The sequence below is a fragment of the Alosa pseudoharengus genome, unplaced genomic scaffold (genome assembly GCF_046254945.1).
Source record: "Alosa pseudoharengus isolate Yale_2024_CS ecotype anadromous, Long Island Sound unplaced genomic scaffold, YU_APseudo_1.1 YU_APseudo_1.1_scf_14, whole genome shotgun sequence".
Taxonomy (NCBI): Eukaryota; Metazoa; Chordata; class Actinopteri; order Clupeiformes; family Clupeidae; genus Alosa; species Alosa pseudoharengus.
Genome location: NW_027468609.1, coordinates 21896876 through 21919206, shown reverse-complemented (window position 1 = coordinate 21919206; position 22331 = coordinate 21896876). Strand labels below are relative to the sequence as shown.

At 40.8% G+C, this 22331-nt stretch overlaps 1 pseudogene; it reads right to left on the bottom strand.

Moving 5' to 3' along the window:
* Positions 1-7883: 7883 nt before the first annotated feature.
* Positions 7884-22331, bottom strand: part of LOC143123546 (myosin heavy chain, fast skeletal muscle-like) — a 245337-nt pseudogene continuing 230889 nt past the window's right edge.

The following is a 22331-nucleotide window of genomic DNA, read 5'->3' as shown; positions in this document are numbered from 1 at the left end:
CCGAGACATTTTCCTGTTCCTGTATTCTGTTTATGTAGGCTAATGTATTTGTGAATGTAGCCTGCACAATGCAAAGAAATAAAACATAAACTATGGTACATGTCCATACTCATAGAAATGAACATCGCAAGACACTTATCTCATCTATGATCTCATCCCAGAAAGATTTTCTTTGACTCTGACTTGTTTATTTGAACATTAATTTTATCTAATGACATAGCAAACATGATGAATTGAATCTACATATCCTTGCACTATGCGAAACTATTTTCCACTATTTTAAACCGTGAGACTGAATTGCGTTATGTTCCTCTTAAAGTGACAGGCACTCAATTAGACTTACAGACCACAAATGTGATGATATTAAAGAAAACTTATCATTTAAATATCAATATGATATATTCAAATTACTAAATATGTTTAGCTATTAGTAATAACAATAAAAATAATATGAATTCCAAAATGATCGGCACGAAACTTGGGCGTTGTAATTGATGACCGACTTAACTTCTCTGAGCCTATAGCTTCTATTGCAAAATCATGTCGGTTTATGCTTTACAACATTAGGAAGATCAGACTTTATCTGACACAAGATTCCACACAACTTCTTGTTCAGACCATGGTCATCTCTAAGCTGGACTATTGTAATTCACTATTAGCTGGCTTACCTGCTTGTGTAACAAGATCATTACAGCTGATTCAGAATGCTGGAACACGCCTGGTCTTCAATCAGCCAAAGAGGACACATGTAACTCCTCTCCTAGTTACTCTCCATTGGCTCCCTATAGTAGCCAGAATTAAATTTAAATCTCTCACTTTGGCCTATAGGACACTAACTGGATCTGCTCCTAGTTATTTTAATTCAATAATCAAGCCTTACATCCCCAACCGCCCACTGCTGTCTTCTGGTGAGCGTCTGTTGTGTCGACCAGTCATGAAAACTGGGTCTAATTCCAGACTCTTTTCTTCAGTGGTTCCATGTTGGTGGAATGAATTGCCCAGTGCTCTCCGTTCCTGTGGTAGTTTTGGGTCGTTTAAGAGGGGTCTAAAGACATTCCTATTCAACATATAATTAGTTGTTTAAGCGCTTATGTGTTATGGTTTGTATTATGTTGTTTTATTTTAATTGGGCTGTTAATTAATTTGACATTATTGTTTATTATTGATATTCTCCTTAATGTAGTCTTAGCATGTCATTGTTTTTATATTATTGATTGAATGGACATTATTGTTTTATTATTGCCTTTCCCCTTTTTTCCATTGCTTTTTACTAGGCTATTGATTGAATTGATATTATTGTGTATTATAACGATTCTCCTTATTATATTTGACCTACATTCTAATCTGTTCCCTGTTCAATTTTAAATATTATTATGTTGCTTTGTATTTATGTGTCGCTTTGGACAAAGGCGTCTGCTAAATCCATAACCATAACCATAAAATATGAAAACCTATAACAACCATCACTTTCTGTGTGTGTGTAGAGGGTCAATCAAATTCTATGATTGCCACTGATGTAAATGATCACACAATATTTAATATTACTGATGGCGTCAAGGTGGTGGGGGCCCCCAAACCAAATAATTTTTTTAAAAATCGCAAAAGGACGACAAAAGTATCGAAAAGACGGCCAAAAGTATCGAAATTGAGATTTTTCACTTGCTATTGGTATTGAAACAATAATGTTGATATCGTGACAACAGGAGTTGGGGATGTGTCCCCACCAAAGCTGAGACCAAACCTACGCCCTTGGTTTATCAAGATAATTTAATTACTCAAGTAGACCATCATTGTTTATTTTTTCACAAGTTATTTTTTATCCATTCTCCGTGTAGATGTGTGTGGACCAATAGGCAATCCACCGGAGCAGCATTTAAAAATTAGCCTATACTTTGGTCCGCCATCTATTAAATACTGGCCCATAGCCAAAGTTACTTGTCGACCCCAGTTAACATTTCAAGCAGATATGACTTTAATTGTGATTTGTAGGCTACTGATTGGCATCTTGTGACTGCTACAGTCTTTTCTATCAGTGTAGGCAACATCCCTCTTTGAGGACCATAATGTCAATCTCCCATCTCTAATGTCTGTAGTACAACAGAGGGCAGAACCTACATCCCAGAGTGTAATCAGTGGAATAAGTAGGAGTGTTCCAAGTGGATATTTTGGAGCACACCCCTGGGCTATTTAGGGATTGGCTGGTTTATGGTCAACAGCTGAAGGCAAACCGTGCTGTACCAGTTGCCACTGCCCAAACTCTCTCTGTGTTCGAAAAGCCACTGTGTGGGAAAGTTCAAACCAGTAGGCTATTGATTCTTCTGCTTCATTTTTTGGTATAGTATTCATACTTAAGAGATATTTTTTCTTTGCAATCTTTCAGTCACCAAAAGCCTGTATGGTGTACTGTAATATAATGACTATGTATTTTTTTTCTGCTTCTACCCAACTGGGCATCTTACCCCTCTTCTGCCACACTTATGTCAGTCAAGAGAGTTTGGTGATATCAGTCATAAATTGCATCTTGTTTCAACTACCCAACTGTATGACCATGTTTGCTATAGCGATTTTCCAAACGACTGAATTGAAACCTACCAGTTAATCAGAATCCACAGAATTTTAGAGAATTTCCACATCTGCTGGTCAGTGTGGAGATTCATATTGTTATAGTTATAGTTAGGCTTGTGTTAATAGCTATAGTAATTATTGATGTGGATGGGCCTTAAGACAGGAAAGTATGCCAGCATTGTTTAATGTGGGCAGTTGGTACATTTGGGCAGTTGGCCATCTTTGAATGATCACAGGAAGAAGATACGAACCTATAACATCATAAAAATAACTAATGGAGTTTAGATAAGGATGTTACAAAATAACTAATGGAGCTAGTTTAGCTAATGGAGTTAAAGCGATGGTTCGGAGTAATTTCACCCTAGGGTCCTTTGCACCATGACCCCGAGCCAAACACCCTCCCAGAACCTGTTTTCCCTTGGTCGAACCCTGGAAAAAATTACCCCACTAATAATGCCCTGAATGGTACGAAACTTCTACAGTATGTTCTTTACTCATAAAACGAGGCATTGAAAAGTTTATAAGTACACTAATATTTTGTTCGTAGTACCAGTTTGCAACAATTATTAGTTAACACTAAGTTGTAAACACTTCGGAAAAAAATATATTAAAAACTGCAGTGTTTCCTCTATGTTGATTTGGTAGTGGCGGCCCCCCACGGTTTAATTTTCTTCCCCCACGGTATCAGAAATGGGGCAGACGTACACGAAGTTGCCTTTCAAAATTCATTGTGCAGACCTGTTGTAGATTCTCTATATACAGCTCAATCACAACTGAAAATAATGCCTCATTGTGTGTGAATAGAGGTGAAAACATATAATTGTTTGTGTTGCAGCAAAGTGTCAGTTGTCAGTTCCGTGGGACGGGGGGACGGTGGGGTGGTTCGGACAGGCCTGCCCCCACTGCTTAAAAAAATCCTAGAGGAAACACTGAACTGGATATACCAAAAAACGTTGATGTAATCGCTTCCTGCCAGGACTTTTACGGGTTTTTCCCAAATCAAGAAAGTAACGTCGACGTAGCAGATAGTAGCATCCATCAGGCAAGTGTTATTTAAATAAACTCCTGGTGTACCTACAAACTTTCCAATGCCTCGTTTTATGAGTAAAGAACATACTGTAGAAGTTTCGTACCATTCAGGTCATTATTAGTGGGGTAATTTACGAGATAAAAGTTGGTTCCATTACACCTGCAGAAACTCATTAGTTTCTGACAGCGCTACTCGACCAGGGTTCGACCAAGGGAAAACCATAGACAGTAAAACCAGAGCCCGTCTACGGAGAGCCTTGCCACTCCGTATTAAAGGGGTGGTTCAGGATTTTGGACATAAGACCTCATTTCCAAGTAAGCAAGTGTGATATTTATCAGTGGAGACCGTTTTCAACACGTTTCATCCAGTCCTTCTAATTGACCGATCCCAAGCCCCGCCCCCTTTTACTATGTCACAATGAGGACTTCGGAGGACCTAGGTCAACCTCGGTCAATTTTGAATTTTCTAGTGTCCGTTCTGTATGACAATACGCCAGTTATGCGAAGGCTATAATGCTTCTTTTGCGAGTAGCCTAAGAAACTAAATAACTAAAGAGCTCAAAAAGGTTCAAAGATAAGCCTGAGATACTTGTAGAAGTGACATCCGATATCCTGACCGTGTAAAACGTTAACACACATAGGCCTAACTTTGCATAACTTTGGATAGGCTGCTACTTTTCAGTAAAGAAATCTGAGTGTGTACGAAAATGTTCCCTTTATTTGTGTTCATAACTACACACAAAAACATAACTAAATCTGGTTTCCACTGATGAAACGACAACATAAGCCTACGCAAAAAAATATACCTACCTTGCAGGAACTGAACTCGCACATTCATACGATTGGAAGACGCGCAAAAGGCTACACCTTCAATCACGTATCGCCTTACACACATCAAGAACATACTTTCAGCTTTGCTACATTGCCATGTTTAACTTGGGATAGAAGACTGTTGACAGAAATAGGCTAATGATCATTTTTTCAACAAACGCAATACTAGCCTACTGCGATGCATTATTGATGGCTGAACGAGAGATAGACAATGTCTTCTAAAGATCGAATCATGTGCTGATTCAAAACTATGCCTTGCTATAGGCTATGCAGTCTCGAAATTGCCAATATTAGACCTAGCCTACTACATTGCCCACGTTTAAATTAATTATAGCATAATGATGAAGTCTAGTGCAAGACAAACCGCGTCTGCAAACTGCAGATAGCCTATGTCATGCGTGGTATGGGTTTGAACTCGGAGTGGGTTCTTTTCAATACACTTGTATCATGTTTATTTGAACTCTTCCTTCTAAAGCAGCCATTCAAAAAAATAAGTAGACTCTCGGCCTACCGAAGAGAAGCTTCTCTCCACCTCCCCAACATGAGCTGCTTAACAGGCTAGTCACTCTCCCAAGTTGCGTGAACTTGGATCTGCAGCACTTGGTCCCGTCTTACTAATCCTCGAAATATGGTTAGATTTTGTTATGACACGTCAACACCATATGTTCGCACAGACCTGTTTATTGAATCAGAGTCACATCTGCAGCAAATAAGGTAAACTACCTGCTCGGGATAACGTGCTAATTGTTTATCCAGTTAACATGCATCCCATTAAGATCCACGACACCGGATTTTTTTGTCCTCAATTTGTGGTGTTCCACCTCGTTGATGACAGCGGACATTGTGAATGTGTCCTTCTGCATACTGAAGGCCTTTCTGACCTCTGTTTTTTGAATATATCAATATTACTTGACGCCCAGAAATCCAGCATACACTGTTGCACTAGGCTAAATGGGGGTGCTGCGTCCCCATGTTGAACACGCGTTCTTCTCGCACTTTCCTGCAAACTTGTCCGACTTAGCAACAGTAACTATGGGACTGACAATGGGAGGAGGGGCTTGGGATCGGTCAATTGCAGAGTTCGCAGGTGCTAGGCTAACGCTAGTCAACGGTATGTGCTAGCCTGCCACTAAAGACAGACTTACCCACTCGAGGCAAATTCCAGACAATCGATGTAAATGTCTGTGTTGATAGAATAGTGTGAGAAATACAACTACCCTCGCTTCGCGTTGCAATAGTTATACTTTGGTCCCTGAAGTTGGTAGTAGTCATTTTGCATCTCAGCGGCGGACTGATATTACCAAGGCTACTACTAGGTATCCCCATTGGAGTCATGGAGTGCGCTTTACTGTTTACTTTTTCGGCGCAGTACTACTAACCGGAGCAAGTATAATTCCGCCGCTGCTAAGAAACTAGTCCCTCAAAATGTAATGCGATCGTTGAAATGCAAGGATAGAATAACGTTAGAAATAACACTATCAAAACAGACATTTACATCGATAGTCTGGCGTTATAATTTATTTGCCTCGGGTGTACTCTGGAGTGGGTAAGACTGTTTTTAGTGGCAGGCTAGCACATACTGTTGACTTGCGCTAGCCTAGCACCTGCGAACTCTGCAATTAGAAGGACTGGATGAAACGTGTTGAAAACGGTCTCCACTGATAAATATCACACTTGCTTACTTGGAAATGAGGTCTTATGTCCAAAATCCTGAACCACCCCTTTAAGGACCTGTATTAGTAAAGCCAACATTGATGATATTTCAAAGAAAGTAGGGAGCTGCCAAAGTTTGGTGAGGGATAGAGAAATATTTGACCAGTGAGTTATGAAATAAAAACTTAAGGGCAGTGACTTCACCATTGTAATGCATTTATATGCATTTCCATTCAATTCAGTCACTACTGTTTGAGGTCTGTGCTGTGGTACTTCCACAAAGACCACTGTGAATGGTGTAAATGTAAAACATTTTACATCTTACAAAAACTTCTCTTATTTTACCTACAGGACGGTCTGACATAATAAAAGACAAGTGTCACTGTAGTAACCTGTTGCCGCCTCTGGTTCTCATCAGCCACCTTGAGGCTGTAGTGCTGCTGTTTCACCCTCCCTGGAAAAGGTAAGAAGCAAAGATTCTAGAGTACTTTACTCAAAGATCTTTGGTAATGAGACATTCCACCCTGGTGGTCTATATAGTATTTGGTTGGTTACAGCTGAGACATTATACTGGCAGCCCCCTCAATTGTAATACATCATTTTAGGAGGAGGTGCCTGGTTCTTCATTATCTCATGCACTGAAAGGCCTTAATAGCACAGCCCAGGTAGGACCTAATAGCAACACAGGCTTGAGAGATACAAGCCAGCAGGTCAATTTAACGTAAGTGTATTATTATTTGTTGACATCAAACCCGGAGAGGAATACTATACTTATAATAATAATAAAATTAAAATAAAAAACACACTATGTGGACACACTACATACAGTATACATTACACTACACTGTATAAGGTACAACATACAATGCAAGAAGACTGATTCTGGTCACTGGTCAAAATGTCCCAAGGTCTTCCCTAATTTAGCCAAATGTTGTCAGCAGGCCACGATTGAAGATCTTAAAATCCATTGTATGATTGTTGACTCATTATCTGCATCCAAGAAACTGAGCCCATTCATGTTGTCTGTCCTTTCCTCTTGCCTGTAGAAATAAATTAATTCCTAGTCTGAGTATATCCCATTGAGGATGAGTCTGTTGTGAAAGCTTATCCAGGAGGTAGCCAGTAAACGAGGCACACTAGGATAGCTTTATCCACTGACGGATTCCTTTAGGTGAATGTATAGACCATGGTGGAGGCAACACTGTATCCTTGTTTGTTGGGATCTCTGTCTTTCTGTTTCTCTGTCTCCATATGGAAACCAAAAACTCTGGACAGCGTGTTGTTAATGTCAGTCTTTTAGAAAGAGGGTGTCATGTCTTTAATATACCCCCGGTTGAGATAATGTTCAGGGGGAGCAACACTCATACTCATTGATGGTCAAAGCTGACACATCTGGCCATGATTGAGACCACAAGATATAGCCATTTGGCAAAGTTTGCAAGGTGCAAAACACACCCACATACCCAACAAGTAATCCAGAGAATGAATCCAAAAAAAGGAAAAAATATCAGTCCTCAATCTTTTCTGTGTGTGTCCTTTTTGGGGCTGGGCTTTATCTTCAAAGAGACAAAGAAGACATCAGTCCATATGGGGTGGTGGATCATAATGAAAATCAATGGTTCCCAGTGGCAATAGGGAAATCAAAACATGTTACAAAATAAGAAAAAAAATTCTGACTGACATTAAAAACAATGAACTCATATACGGTATAATGAAGAGACTTTTATTATGTAGCAGTTACAGAATAGCCACAGTAATCAGGATATTAATCCAGCTGAGTGACAAGCTAGAAGATTTCACAGGATTTACTCTGCAGCCTCCTTGCCCTAAGACAGAGAAATTGAGAAATTTAATGTAATTGAGTAGGAACATATAATGACTTACAACACATGAAATATGGCAAATTAGATTGACCTTTCCAGCATCACGGCTCTTTGCTCTCATCTTGTTGACCTGGGATTCAGCAATGTCAGCACGCTCCTCAGCCTCCTCTAGCTCATGCTGAACCTTCCTGAACTTCGACAGGTAACCATTGGCTTGCTCCTCCTAGTAATGAGGAGATATGTTTGATGAGTAAAGAGGCTTTAGTACTAAAGCAAACCTATAGTCTTTTATTAATATCAAAGGTAATATATTTGGCCATATAGGCAATATAAGAGATTGCTTACAGCCTCCTCAGCCTGCCTCTTGTAGGCTTTGACCTTCAGCTGCAGCTTGTCAACCAGGTCCTGCAGTCTGTTGACATTCTTCTTGTCCTCCTCAGTCTGAAAAAAAAAACAATGTTGATTGTTGTACTCCTCAAGTTAAATGTATTTCAATAGTAGTTGAAGAAAGTTTGTACCTGGTAGGTGAGTTCCTTCACCCTCCTCTCGTATTTGCGGACTCCCTTGACAGCATCAACACCACGTCGTTGTTTATTCTCAACCTCACCTTCCAGCTCACGAACCTTTCCATGAGCAGCATTTTTATTTCAGACAAGGTCTTCATTTTTTTCATTACATTCTGAACAATTTTCATCTCACTCAAGTTTAGTCACTCACCCTGGACTCCAGTTTCTGGAGTTGTTTCTTGCCACCCTTCATGGCCAGATTCTCAGCCTCATCCAGGCGGTGCTGCAGATCCTTCACAGTGACCTCCAAGTTCTTCTTCATCCTCTCCAGATGAGAACTGGTGTCCTGCTCCTTCTTTAGCTCCTCTACCATCATGGCAGCCTAAATGACGGCATTATTGTTTATGGAAGATAGCATGAAAACATATACTTAATGTTCACATATATAATATGTTAGGGATGAATTAAGTAAAAGATATCACTACTTACATCAGTGATGGCTTTCTTGGCCTTGTCCTCTGCATTTCTAGCCTCCTGGACGATGTCCTCAACCTCACTTTGGACCTGAACCAGGTCAGCCTCAAGCTTCTTCTTGGTGTTAATCAGACTTGTGTTCTAACATTCAGAAATAATTAGTTAAATGTTAAATGATGAAAAATATTTTGAAAGTACTGTGGAAATGATGGAAAGTATTCTTTTATGTGAGGTAAAAAAATATATGTCCACTTGAGAGTGCAGAAGGCCAACACGCTCACTGGCATCAACCAGCTCCTGTTCAGCAACTTTGCGGCCTCTCTCTGTCTGTTCCAGGGCAGCTCTGAGCTCCTCAATCTCAGCCACCATCAGGGCATTCCTGCACTCCACCATGGCGACCTGTTCCTTCCCGTCTTCTTGTCCTCTGACAGCATCATCAAGGTGCAGTTGGGCATCCTAATAGAAAAACATGGAATGACCAAAGACATGTCATGCTACCAATAGACAGTTTGGATGGTTTTTGGAGATACTTGTACTATGAAATGAATAGTAATGGCTGTTAGATGAGATCACATAGTACCCTTATACTACTCATTCTATAACTGACCTTGAGTTGAGCCTGCACATTTCTCAGTTGTTTCTGGGACTCAGCAGCCTGGCGGTTAGCATGGCTCAGCTGAATTTCCATCTCATTGAGGTCTCCCTCCATCTTCTTCTTGATTCTCAGGGCATCATTCCTGCTCCTGACCTCAGAGTCCAGAGTGCTCTGCATGGAATCAATCACCCTCTGGCTGTTCCTCTTGATCTGCTCCATCTCCTCATCCTTTTCTGCAAGTTTCCTGTCAACCTCACCCTTGATCTGGTTGAGTTCAAGTTGGACACGAAGAATCTTGGACTCCTCATGCTCGAGAGTTCCCTAAACAAAGAAAATGAAGTGAATGAATTGTAAAATATAACATCATCATTTTAGTTTTTCACTATGTAGAAAAGCCTGCCTGAATTTCTACCTCAGCCTCCTCCAGGGCTGTCTGGATCTCAGACTTTTCAGTTTCTACAGTCTTCTTGGCCTTCTCCAGCTCATGGATGCTCTTTCCAGTCTCACCAAGCTGCTCAGTCAGGTCTGAGATCTCCTCTGCAAATATGCATATTAAAGGATATTACAGTAAACAATATTATGTGGATGTTTAAAAACAATTTTGATTGAGATATGGATTGGATTGATTTGACTCACGTTGCAAATTCTTGTTCTCCCTCTTCAGGGTCTCCAGGTGGTCAAGAGACTCCTCATAGGAGTTCTTCATCTTGAACAGCTCAGTGCTGAGAGAACGAGCCTCTTTCTGAGCACCCTCCAACTCTGCCTGACCCTCCTCGTACTTCTGCTTCCATTCTGCCAGGACCTTTTAGAAACAGTTTTTGTTGTGAGGCTTATATTTATTCAGTTTTTACATACATTCCACATTTGAATGATGTTTTGTAGGTATTACCTTGTCAAAGTTTCTTTGCTTCTTGTCAAGGTTGGCAGCTAGAGCATTGGCTCTCTCCACATCAATCATGAGGTCCTCAACCTCACCCTGGAGTTTCTGCTTGGTCTTATCCAGAGAGGCACACTTGGAGTTGACAGCCTCGATTTGCTCCTCAGCCTCCTGCAGACGCTGGGCAAGCTTTTTTTTGAAAATACCAACAGATTAATGTAAGAGGGACATGATGGGTTTTCCTCAAGAACATGCAAGGTTTTAACTAACATCCAAATTCACTTTTTTGCTTCTTTAGCACATACTTGGACTCCTCAAGCTCCTCAGTGCGCTGGATGGCATCAGTTTCATATTTGGTCCTCCACTGAGCAACCTCGCTGTTGGCCTTGGACATGCCACGCTGCAGTTCAGCTTTAGCCTCATGCTCTTCCTCAAACTGCTCCCTTAGGAGGTCGCAGTCATGGCGTGCAGACTGAACAGCATGGGCCAGGGCGTTTTTGGCCTGTTTGTAAACAAGTGAGGGTGTTAAAGCCTTTCACATAAAGTGTTCTATGTAATCCAATTTCTTTTCTTTGTGCATCAGTATATCAGTACCTTGACCTCCTCCTCATTCAGTCTCTTCAGCTCCTCAATTTGTTGAGTGAAGGCCTGTTTGCTCCTGGTCAGCTGAGACACAAGAGCATCCTTCTCCTCAATCTGGCGGCCAAGCTCACCATTTTCAGTCTGAAGTCTTGCTCTCTGAGCACTGAGGTCATTAACCTGACGGGCAGACTCATCACTCTTAGACTTGATTTCACTGAGTTGGTCCTCAAGGGTGCGGCACATCTTCTCCAGATTTCCCTGTTTATGAAAATGCCCATTAGTAGCAAAAACTTTATTGTAAGTTGGTTTGTTTAAAAGATAACATGAGGGTAAACATATAATTAACCTTAGCTTTAGCAACAGCTTCCATGTTGCTGGCGAGATCATCAATTTCCATCTTGTATTCACTCTTTTCCTTCTCAAGCTTCTGCTTGACACGCTGAAGGTTGTCAATCTGCTCTCCCAGCTCAGCTACGCTATCGGCCTGCTTCTTGCGGAGAGCTGCAGCAGTGGCTTCATGCTGCAGGGTGGACTCCTCAAGGTCACGACGCAGCTTCTGGAACTCAGCCTCACGCTTCTTGTTCATCTCAATTTGAGCAGCAGTGGCACCACCAGCCTCCTCAAGCCTCTCACTGATCTCCTCAAGTTCCCTGGAGAGATCAGCTCTCTGCTTCTCAACCTTGGCACGAGCTGCACGCTCAGCCTCAATCTCTTCTTCTAGTTCCTCAATGCGGGCCTATTGGTAAAATGAATATTGGTAAAACAGAAAATTGCAAAAAAGCTCAGATTTTGATTCGCTAGAGAATAATTCAACCTGAAGCTCCTTGATATTCTTCTGCAGCTGAGCACCCAATGATTGTTCATCCTCAATCTTGCTAAGAAGTTGGCTTGTTTCAAAGTCCTTCCTGTGTCACAGTAAAGTCAAATAATTGTCAGTGAATGCTTACATAAAAGTGTTTAGTCGTATTTTGATTAAAAGTTTGCATAAATAGTGTTGCTGATTGGAATCATGCATTACTTCTTCAGCTTCTCCTCAGACTGTTGCTTGTCATTCTCCAGATCCATGATGGTCTCCTGGGTCAGCTTCAGGTCACCCTCAAGCTTTCTTTTGGTTCTCTCAAGGTCCATACGGAGCTTCTTTTCTTGCTCTAGGGAACCCTCAAGCTGCCAATTTGAAGTTTGAGGTGAGCATATGGAAAAGGTATCAAATGTATATTTTTTTTATAAACTCCTGTTGGTTAAGAACTTACATCATCTACTTGCTGTTCAAGCTTAGTCTTTGATTTGGTCAGAGTGTTGACTTTGTCTTCCTCTGCTTGAAGATCATCAAGAGTCTGCTGATGGGCCTCTTGTAGGGCTTTCTTCTCCTTTGTTAGCTTAGCAATGGACTCATCCTGAGAGGCCATCTCTTCAGTTAAGTTCTTGACCTGCACAGTTTTGAATTAGTAAACAGTGTAACTATTTTATTTATAACACACTTGATCTGCCCTTTAGAAATCCAAACCTTGTTCTCGGTGGCATGTTTCTCCTTCTCCACTTTGGCCAAGGTCAGCTCCAGATCATCAATGTCCTTCTTGAGCTCAGAGCACTCATCCTCCAGTTTCCTCTTCTTGGCAGTCAGCTCAGCATTGATTTCCTCTTCATCCTCCAGTCTCTCGGTTGTCTCTTTGAGCTTGGCCTCGAGCTGGATCTTACTTTTGATAAGACCCTCACACCTCTCCTCAGCATCATTGAGACCCTCATTTCCCTAATGTAAATATAAGATGCATGACATCTTAATTGTATTGAAAACACAATGCTGAGACTGGGTATTGAAAACACAATGCTGAGACTGGTATAATTGTGAACATGAAATGGTACAATATACACTTACAGATGCCACTTGCAGTGCCAGGTCATTCCTCTCTTGCACCAGAGCCACCATCTTCTCCTCGAGCTCCTTCTTCTTGGCCTCAACCTTTGCATGGACATCTTTAAGTTTTTCATGCTCCTCCTTCAGGGTGGCCAGTTCCTTCTCAGTTTCAGCACTCTTCAGTAGGGGCTTGATCTTGTAGTAGACCTTCATCCATGGCCAGTGCTTGACATTCATGAATGACCGTATATTGTACTGGATGGTGTAGATTGCCTCTCTATACAAGACAGGTGGTGCATTTTATCTTTAAACCTTTTATGTTACAGTATGATTAAAGGAAATGGGTAGCAAGTGAAAAAGGACCACACGTAATACAATTCAAACTATAGTAATCTTTAAGACTTCTAAGCCCTAATAAAGGAAATAAATTACCTCCTTTCCATCATCTTGACAAACTCCTTCCTCATCAGGTATGCACGGCAGAGAGCCTGAGTCATTGTGACCAGGGAAGCCAGTTTCTCATCTCGCATCTCCTCAAGGGTACCCAGCAGACCAGCTTTGAAGAACACCTAAGAGATGAAGGAAAATATCTCAGAAGCCTTCTTGTTATCAATGAACTGACCCTCGGGGATAACACTGGCATTCAGCACTTTGTATCTGGACAAAAGAAATACATGCACATATACGTTATTAATTTTCTCCTCTCTAAATGCAGTATTGATTATGTGTAATACTCCATTGGCTTTCTCAGTTCACCTTTGCTTGAAGTCACCATATAGGATTCTGCTTGGGAAACCCTTTCTGCAGATTCTGATACCCTCAAGTACACCATTGCACCTGAGCTGGTGGATGACCAGGAAATTCTGCATAAGACCTGTTAATATAGAGATATGTGTATTTGTCAAGGAAAATACAAGTTAGAACTATGAAATGTATAATATTAGCCAAGTTTTCTACCTGGTTTCTTAATTTCATTTGGAATCAGACAACGCACAAAGTGGGGATGGGTGCTTCTCAAGTTGGTCATCAGTTTGCCCAAGTTCTCCTGTAGAGATAACAATGCAGTGAAATCATCCCCTCACCTCTCTTTAGGATGATTGATTAGTGTTATATTGGTGTAATATGCATACCCTGAACTGTGATGACAGTCTGCATGGAGCCACCCTTCTTCTTACCACCCTTCTTACCACCACCACCAGCAGGCTCTGTTCAGGGGCGTCACTAGACCTTATTCACTGGGGCACGTGCCTTAGTAAAAGTCTCCAGTGCCCCAGTAAAATTCTAGCGCTGCTCTCGCTGGAAACGGCATTCATAGAGTAAGTCGTCCCCTGTTTAATGTTACAACAAATTCACAACTTGTTTGACAGAAAAAATGACAAGTTGATCGCTGTTAGAGAGTGTTACCCACATAACTAGCATCTGTTTTTCTATGCTTAGCGTCATTGTAGCCTCAATTTTGCAACAGTTTACCAGCCTGTGCTCTCTCCCTCACACACACACTCACACCATGCGTAGGCTGCATGCACACATGCGGACAATTAATAAGGATTTATACGTATACTGTAGAGAGAGTCCTGTAAAAGTAGCCTATAGCCTACTGTTTGTGAAGCTGTCCTACTGTAAAACTAAACATAGCCTTCTGATAAACTATTCAGAGATGGACATCAGAAAATTCTTCCTGAGCAGAGGGAGAGGAACAGTGAGGAGGATAAGGGAGGTATGATCATTTTGCCCACATTAACGGTAACATTAACATTTATGCTGGTAATAGCCAGTGCTGTGATTTGATCAATGGTTTAATGGCTTTAAGTTTGCTGCATTTGCAAATGTAGCCTATAATAATATACACAGAATCAGAGTAGCCATCTGTGTAGATTATTATAGGCTACATTTGCAAATTATCACCAAAAGTCAGTATGAAGGCTTATAGGCTATTTAAGCTACAAAGAACTGCAGTATTGCCAGGATGTCTATAGGACCCTTGCCTGAGAGGGAAGTATATCTCAATTTTGACTAAAAATAAGCTTCCCTTGTGTTAGTAGGAAAGCCTATTATATAGGCTTATGCCTACTTATGCCTATGTGTTTGGATGTTGCTGGATAGTGGCTGCTACAACAATTGAGGGAGAGAGTGCTGGAGGAGGAGGAGGAGAAGGTCGAAGAGAGGGAGAAGAGAGGGGAGAAAGAGCACAGGCTGGGCAGTCCAATACCAGGCAGGAGGAGGAGGAGAGAGACAGGCAAGAAACGGATGAGGACATGATGGGGGCTAGACGTAAAACTATTCAGAGTATGGAGGAGGATGTCTGTGACCTAGGGGTGATGGTCCAAATCAAGCTAGACATTTATTTCATATTGCGCGCACAGTTCATTTTTTTTTTTTTTATGTTGGGGGCCTGTGCCCCAGCAAAGCTCTAGGTCTAGAATCGCCCCTGGCTCTGTTGACATAGAGACAAGTGAAAAATATGACAGTTGAGTTACCTGCATATAAAGTTTGTAGAATGGATATTCCTGTATTAGCTTTTATACAGCTTTTTGTTACCCTCAACAACAGGTGGGTACAAGACAGGCAGGAGTTTTACTCCTGACTTCTGGTACAGCTGCACAACAGAATCGTTCAGTGTATCCTTGTTCTTGTCCAGCCAGCCAGCGATGTTGTAGTCCACAGTGCCGGCATAGTGCACGAGGGAGAAGTGGGCCTCAGCCTTGCCTTTGACAGGCTTGGGTTTCTCAAAGGCTTTATTTTTGCCAAGATGCTGGTCATACAACTTGTTCTTGAAAGTGGTGTCAGAGGCCTTGGGGAACATGCACTCCTCTTCAAGGATGGCAAAGATACCCATAGGCTGTTAAAAAATATTTGTGGTTTTAAATAAAATCATTATGAAATAATATGAATCTAGTACTTCACAATTTTGATTAAAACGAACCTTTTCTATAAGCTCAATGCAAGCGGCCAAGTCCATGCCGAAGTCAGTAAACTCCCAAATAATGCCCTCTTTCTTGTACTCCTCTTGCTCCAGAACGAACATGTGGTAGTTGAAGAACTGTTGCAGTTTCTTATTGGTGAAGTTGATACACAGCTGCTCCATACTGTTGAACTGTGATTGGAAAAAAATGGAATATGAATGTCTCCAACTGAAATTATATTACATTGTTCTTTGAGTGAAAAAAATTTATTAAATTATCCTCACATCAAAAATCTCAAAGCCAGCAATATCCAGAACACCGATAAAGAACTGCCTTGGCTGTTTAGTGTCCAACATCTGGTTGATACGGATGATCATCCACAAGAACATCCTCTCATAGATGGACTTGGACAAGGCTGATACTGCGTTATTGACCTGAAACAGAATATTCCATCAGTGGTCATGCTATGTTCAGACCAAAAGGTAAAATATTTATATGATAAAAGCAGGTTATTTCATGGGATTTGATATCTTTAGTGAAGTTTTCAAATAATACCTGTGGCACAGTCTGACCCTTGGTGACAAACTCATTTCCGACTTTCACTCTTGGGTAGCACAAAGCCTTCAGCATGTCAGCAGAGTTCAGGCCCAGGAGGTAAGCGACTTTGTCAGCATCTAAAAACAGGGCAACAGTGTAGCATTTAGTTATTTGAAATTTATAGCGATCAAAAGTTTTTCATCTCCTCTCCTCTTTTAATCTCCTCTCCCTAAATCAAAAAGTTTGGCCAAGATAGTGTAGGTTAAAACAATATCACAAAAACATGAATGTATCGGAGTGACCACTGTTTTGTATATTATTGTGAAGTGAAGATACTTTACTAATCCTGAAGGAAATTAAGATTACAAATATCCATTGATATACATGTTGATATGAATAACATGATGGTAGGCTATATCAATTTTGGGTGTGGTGTAGCAGTGACAAGGTTACTGCTTGACCCGCCAGTTTGTGTCTGCTAAACATCATTCATTTTAAACTTTAATTCAACATAATAAAATATTCTCAATAAATAAGACTACCTTGTAGTTATTACTAGAACTGACTGATTCAGTAGTGTGTCGTAACCTACCCTCAGTGCCATCAGGCTCAGCCTGCTCCTCACGCTGCTTCTGCTTGAATTTCATGTTGCCATGATGGAGCACAGCACCAGTCAGCTTGTAAATGGTGACTTTCTCCTCATTACTGAAACCCAGGATGTCAATGGCTTCCTGTAATGATACATTATTTGATTATTTTAAAGCTTTATTCAAGAAATTGAAAGGGAGAAACCCATTAATGGAAGACTTACATCTGTGGCATCCAACTCCTCTTTGTCATTAATACTCGCCACAGTGATCTGACCCTGACTGCACATTGGGAAGTCATAGAGGTTGGATGTGATGAGGCACATTTCTGTCGGGATTAAAAAATGATTTTACAAATTTTAGAATAGCATGTATTGATTTTTGAGCGTTTGGTGAAAATATTAACCTTACCTATAATTTCAGGCTTGTGGTTGGTCATCATCTGGAAGAAGATGTGGTAGCCTCTCTCATCAGGAAGCTGGAATGTCACTCTAGACTTCTCCAGCAGGTCTTTTTACACAGGGAAAGATGCATTTTAATTGGATACATTTAAGGCAATGAAAGAGCATTTCTACTTGGAACAATTATACTTACAAGTCTCAATATCAGCACTAGCCAGTTTTCCAGAAGTGCCAAAATGAATTCTGATGAATTTACCCTGTTTGAAATTACATTTTCATTTAGCTGATGCTTTTAACCAAAGCTGGTTACATATGAGGAAAATATTGAAGTATTCAGTAAATATTCAAATACTCATAGCCCTAAGAGCATACGTGGAGTTTGCGAGGGTGGGGAGCAGTGATAAGTCTAATGATTCTGTTAGCATGGAATAACGTTGTAGTTATCTGGTCATTACACGAAAATATGGACATAAGGAGATTTTTTAAACGATGAGCTCCAAACAAAACAGTCAGCCATTGGGATCTAACAAGGATACAACACAAACAACAATAACCGATAATGACGATAGGCAAACAGACACCGTTGTGAACTTGGAGGGAACTTTGAGCAGCTCTGGATCAGCACCAACCGCTAGCAGTCCTGACATTCATCCCACAAATGCACTAGCCACACTAGGTAACGCATATGCAGGACACAAAAAAACAAAAATTACTGTTGCACTAGTCTGGACATCTTGCCGTGCCAACGTTGCAATGAAGGTTGCCTAAATGCCATGTATATAAATTTGCTGTCAGCTTACTAATTGATTGTGCGTTTTGTTTTATTACACTTTGTTTAAACAGTGAAGGGGAGAGGCTTTTTATCGTGTCATTGGATTACATCAAAATACAGATTTTTTTTCTAAACATAGAATGTTTCATAGTGTGATTGCGCTTCGTTTCTGCATTTGGAGAGGCATCTCAACAGACTGCAGGTCAAACACTTCCTTTGATTCCTGGATATCGCGCTATGATTTAGGAATCATGTTTTTTGTTTTGTTTTGGGGGAGGGGGGATTTTTAGAATTTGGATTGGATTAATTGAGGACAAATTGTTAAATTACAATGTCATTAAAAATCTGCTTTAAAAATAAATGTGCTCGTGCTATAATCCCCAAGTGGTAGGTCAGGTCTCAGCTGCTACAATTAGTTTTCTTTCTTTGCCCCCACTGGCTCGAATGTCAAACTCCGCTTATGCCTAAGAGTAGGCCCTAACAATAAATACTGCCTTTACTAATACAAAAAGCAAAAGATGATAGTATAGGGGTTTAAGTAGAAATCACAGGATGTTGCTTTTCTAAAAACGAAAAAAAAAAATCACGTGAGAAATTAGATGAGAAACTAAACTTTGTCATTTTTAACTTTTTCAATAGAGAGTGCCTTGGAGTTTCTTGATTCTTGGCATTTAGTTTCCCATCCAAAGAGCACCTCTGACTTACTGTAACCAAACTTTAGAGTCCAAGAAGCGCTCCTCTACCCACATTCTTTGTTGAAAGTTTTGATGGATTGACAGTAGGCTATGAATGTGGCGAGTGCTGTTTATATGAAATCACATTTATCTACAAACAACTAGGACATTTAAAACAGTAATGTAGACGTGGTGGTAACGAAGTAAGGGGCTACATACCCAATCTCTCGGTGCAGCTATCACAAGAGTTACACGAGTCAGACTACGTGCCTACGTTACTACGTCCCCTGAGCCTACGCAGAAAGCCTCGTCGACCAACAGGAAACGGTTGAAATTTCCTTCACCCACCTTGACTGACGTCTACGTGATGACTGTCCATATCTTTTACTGTCTATGCTTTTGACCACTAGGGGGATGCTGTAATCACAGGAAGTAGGCTCATATCTCAGCAACGTTTTTTACATATAGAAACCAAACTTGGTATTTGGAGTTGGGACCCCATCCCGAGGACACACAATATATTTGATGAGCTTTGACAATTAGGCGTGCTAGAGTTTTTATTTAACTCATATCTCAGTAACGGTTTTATGTATCGAAACCAAACTTGGTTTATGGACTTGGGACCCCATTCTGAGGACGCACAATACATTTGGTGTACTTTGACCACTAGGGACGCTATAATTAGCAAGACTCTCTCGTATCGACACCAAACTTGGTATGTGGACTGGTAGTCAGGTAGAACTTTGTGGAATTTGGGCTTAAGTGTGACATAAGGTACTAATGCAATTTTTTGCATAAATTGATAGGTAAGGGGGTGTCCTTTCAGAATCTGACGGGTGCCGCTCCGGCACCCTTTAGCATTTTCTTTAAAATGGCATCAGCTGCCACACCCCTTTTTTAATAATATAAAATCATCTAAATAGACATTAACATATAAACCCATCATGTATAGTATCAAATTAAAGCTCTTTTCATACAGAAATCAGCTTAGACCATAAAAAAGTAGAAAAAATAGTTTAGGTCCCTCCAGAGAACAAAATACCTTTTGCAAAGTGACCTTTAAGGTCAAATTAGGTTCCTTTTTGCGGCATAATAGCTTATACCTCTAAATCGTGTCATGTTTGGTATTAAATTAAATAAATTATTGAACTGCCATGTAGCTTAATACATACAGGAATACAATCATTCAATAGTAATTCATTTTAATATGAATATTATAGCAAGTCTGATGTACCCTAGTTCACCAACTTGCGGGTTAGTTAGCACCTTAGCTTTAATTTCCCTTGAATCAGTCGCTGAATTTCAGACAGCAATGTTGTGAGGTACTTCCCAGGTAGTAAGCACAATAATTATAACTGTCCTTGGATTTCCCCCCAGAATTAAAGACAACAATATTTTTCATCCTAACATTTTTTAATGCTTTAAAAACAGACACCACAGTCCAGGATTGATACAAACTAGTCTGAGTTATGAGGTACTTGCCAGTTAATCAGCACATTACATAACTATAACAGTCCTTGAATTTGCCCCCTTAAAGCAACACCAAAGAACTTTTCATCTGTCGCACGCACTATTTGTTTATCCAGCACCGGCTTTGCAAATAACAATGTCCACAGACAAGGTAGAATAAGTTGCATGATTTTATGAAAGTACGATGTATTGCGACATCAGATGCAAGTGAAATTTGTAGTTTCTCATGTCTCATTCCATCGAACTACAGATCCGCTACCCGATGCAGCAAACTTACATAGTGCGGTAATAGCCGATAGAGGGCCGCGAAGCGAATGCAGAAAGTGCCGTTCACCCTGTTACGAGTTGATGAACCACTGAAACGATTTTGGAAACATTATTTTAAGGTACAAAAAACTCTTTGGTGTTGCTTTAATTACAGAGTAAACTGCAAAGTTGATTACAAGAGGAGAGGACAGAATCAAGAAAATGATTTCTTCCAGTATTCCATATATTCCAGCAAGGAATGAGACATATCATTTGGAATTACAACAACAAATATAATTTATGTAAATCAGTTTTATAGCCCAAGTATACTTGCATATACAAGGAATTTGGTCTCATACATGAATTAGTGAACACACAGTGAGGTGAAGCACACAATGAGTACACATGAGGTGAAGCACAAACTAGTGTTCACTTGCTACAGTGGCGCTCGGGGAGCAGTGAGGGGTCAGGTGCCTTGTTCAAGGGCACTTCAACCATGGTTGTGGGCATGAGAGAGCAGTGCTCTTCAACCACATCCTACTTGTCAGGGATCGAACTGACAACCCTTTGGTTTCAAGCCGGAAGCCCTAACCAGTAGGCCACGGCTACCCAAGTATACTTACATATACCAGTACGGGAGCATGCCTATGTTCCCACAGCCCTATGTCCCCATACCCTAACCCACACCTCAGGCCTAACCTAAACCCTAATCCAATAAATGTGGGACACGGATACAAGGAAGGCTCTGCATTTTACCCATTCGGGGGTAGTGGGGGAGTGTACAACATACCCACACAAACAGTGAACACCCATTCAAACACACACACCCTAGAGCAGTGAGCATACTAGGAGTACACATACACACCCGGAGCAGTGGCGCTCAAGGGCACCTCATCCATGGATATGGATGTGGGAGAGCGCTGTTAAGTCACTCCCCCTACCTTCATTTTTCCTACCAGTCGGGGATCGAACTGGCCACCCTTCAGTCACAAGTCCGATTCCCTAACCAGTAGGCCATGGATGCCCAGAGTAATTGACATTAATGCTATGGCTGACAAATTAGGAGACAAATGTTATGATTTGTTGGCTGTTCATGTATTGTTTGGTTGTGACAGTGTGTCATATCCATATGGCAAAGGAAAAAACTCAGCAATCAATTTCATGCGCAAGAGGAATCTTGATTGGAAGAATTTTACAGATGTACTGTAGAAGCTGATGAGCATGAAGGCAGGAATGGATTTCCTTTCTTGCCTCTACTATGGAAAGACTTTTAAAAGCCTCAGTAACTTGAGATAAATGCTATTCACCAAGAAAAAAGACCATCCTAAAATAAAGACTCTTCTTCCAACAAGAGAATATGCAGTGGAACACATCAGTAACTTGAGATAAATGCTATTCACCAAGAAAAGAGACCATCCTAAAATAAAGACTCTTCTTCCAACAAGAGAATATGCAGTGGAACACATCAAAAGTCTTTCTGTGGAGAGCAGCTGACAAAAAAAAAACACCTCCTGTGCCTGTTCATGGCAACACTGACATTGCACCCAAAACAGTTCTACAGCTTGTTGCTTGTGGATGCAAGGCAGTGCCAGCATGCTCCAGGGCCTCTTGCTGCTGTCAGTCAGATGGACTACCATGCACCACCTACTGCCATGGCAAAGGTGGTGAACAGTGTGCAAATAAAAATTTGAAGATGGCTACACTTTCAGTGGAGGATACTGATGACAGTGAGGGAGAAATGTCTGATAGAATTAATGTTTTTTGGAGACATTTGATGTTTGTGATGTGTACAAGGCTAGCCTGGCAACATGTTCTGTATATAGTTGCTTTCAGAATATGTGAGAAAGTTCTACTTTGTTCCTTATAACTTTGTCTATTTGACTAATTGTTGAGGGTTGATACAATTTGTTGCTCAGCCTACCATTTCAGCGGTGTGACCTTACCAGGCTTTAGA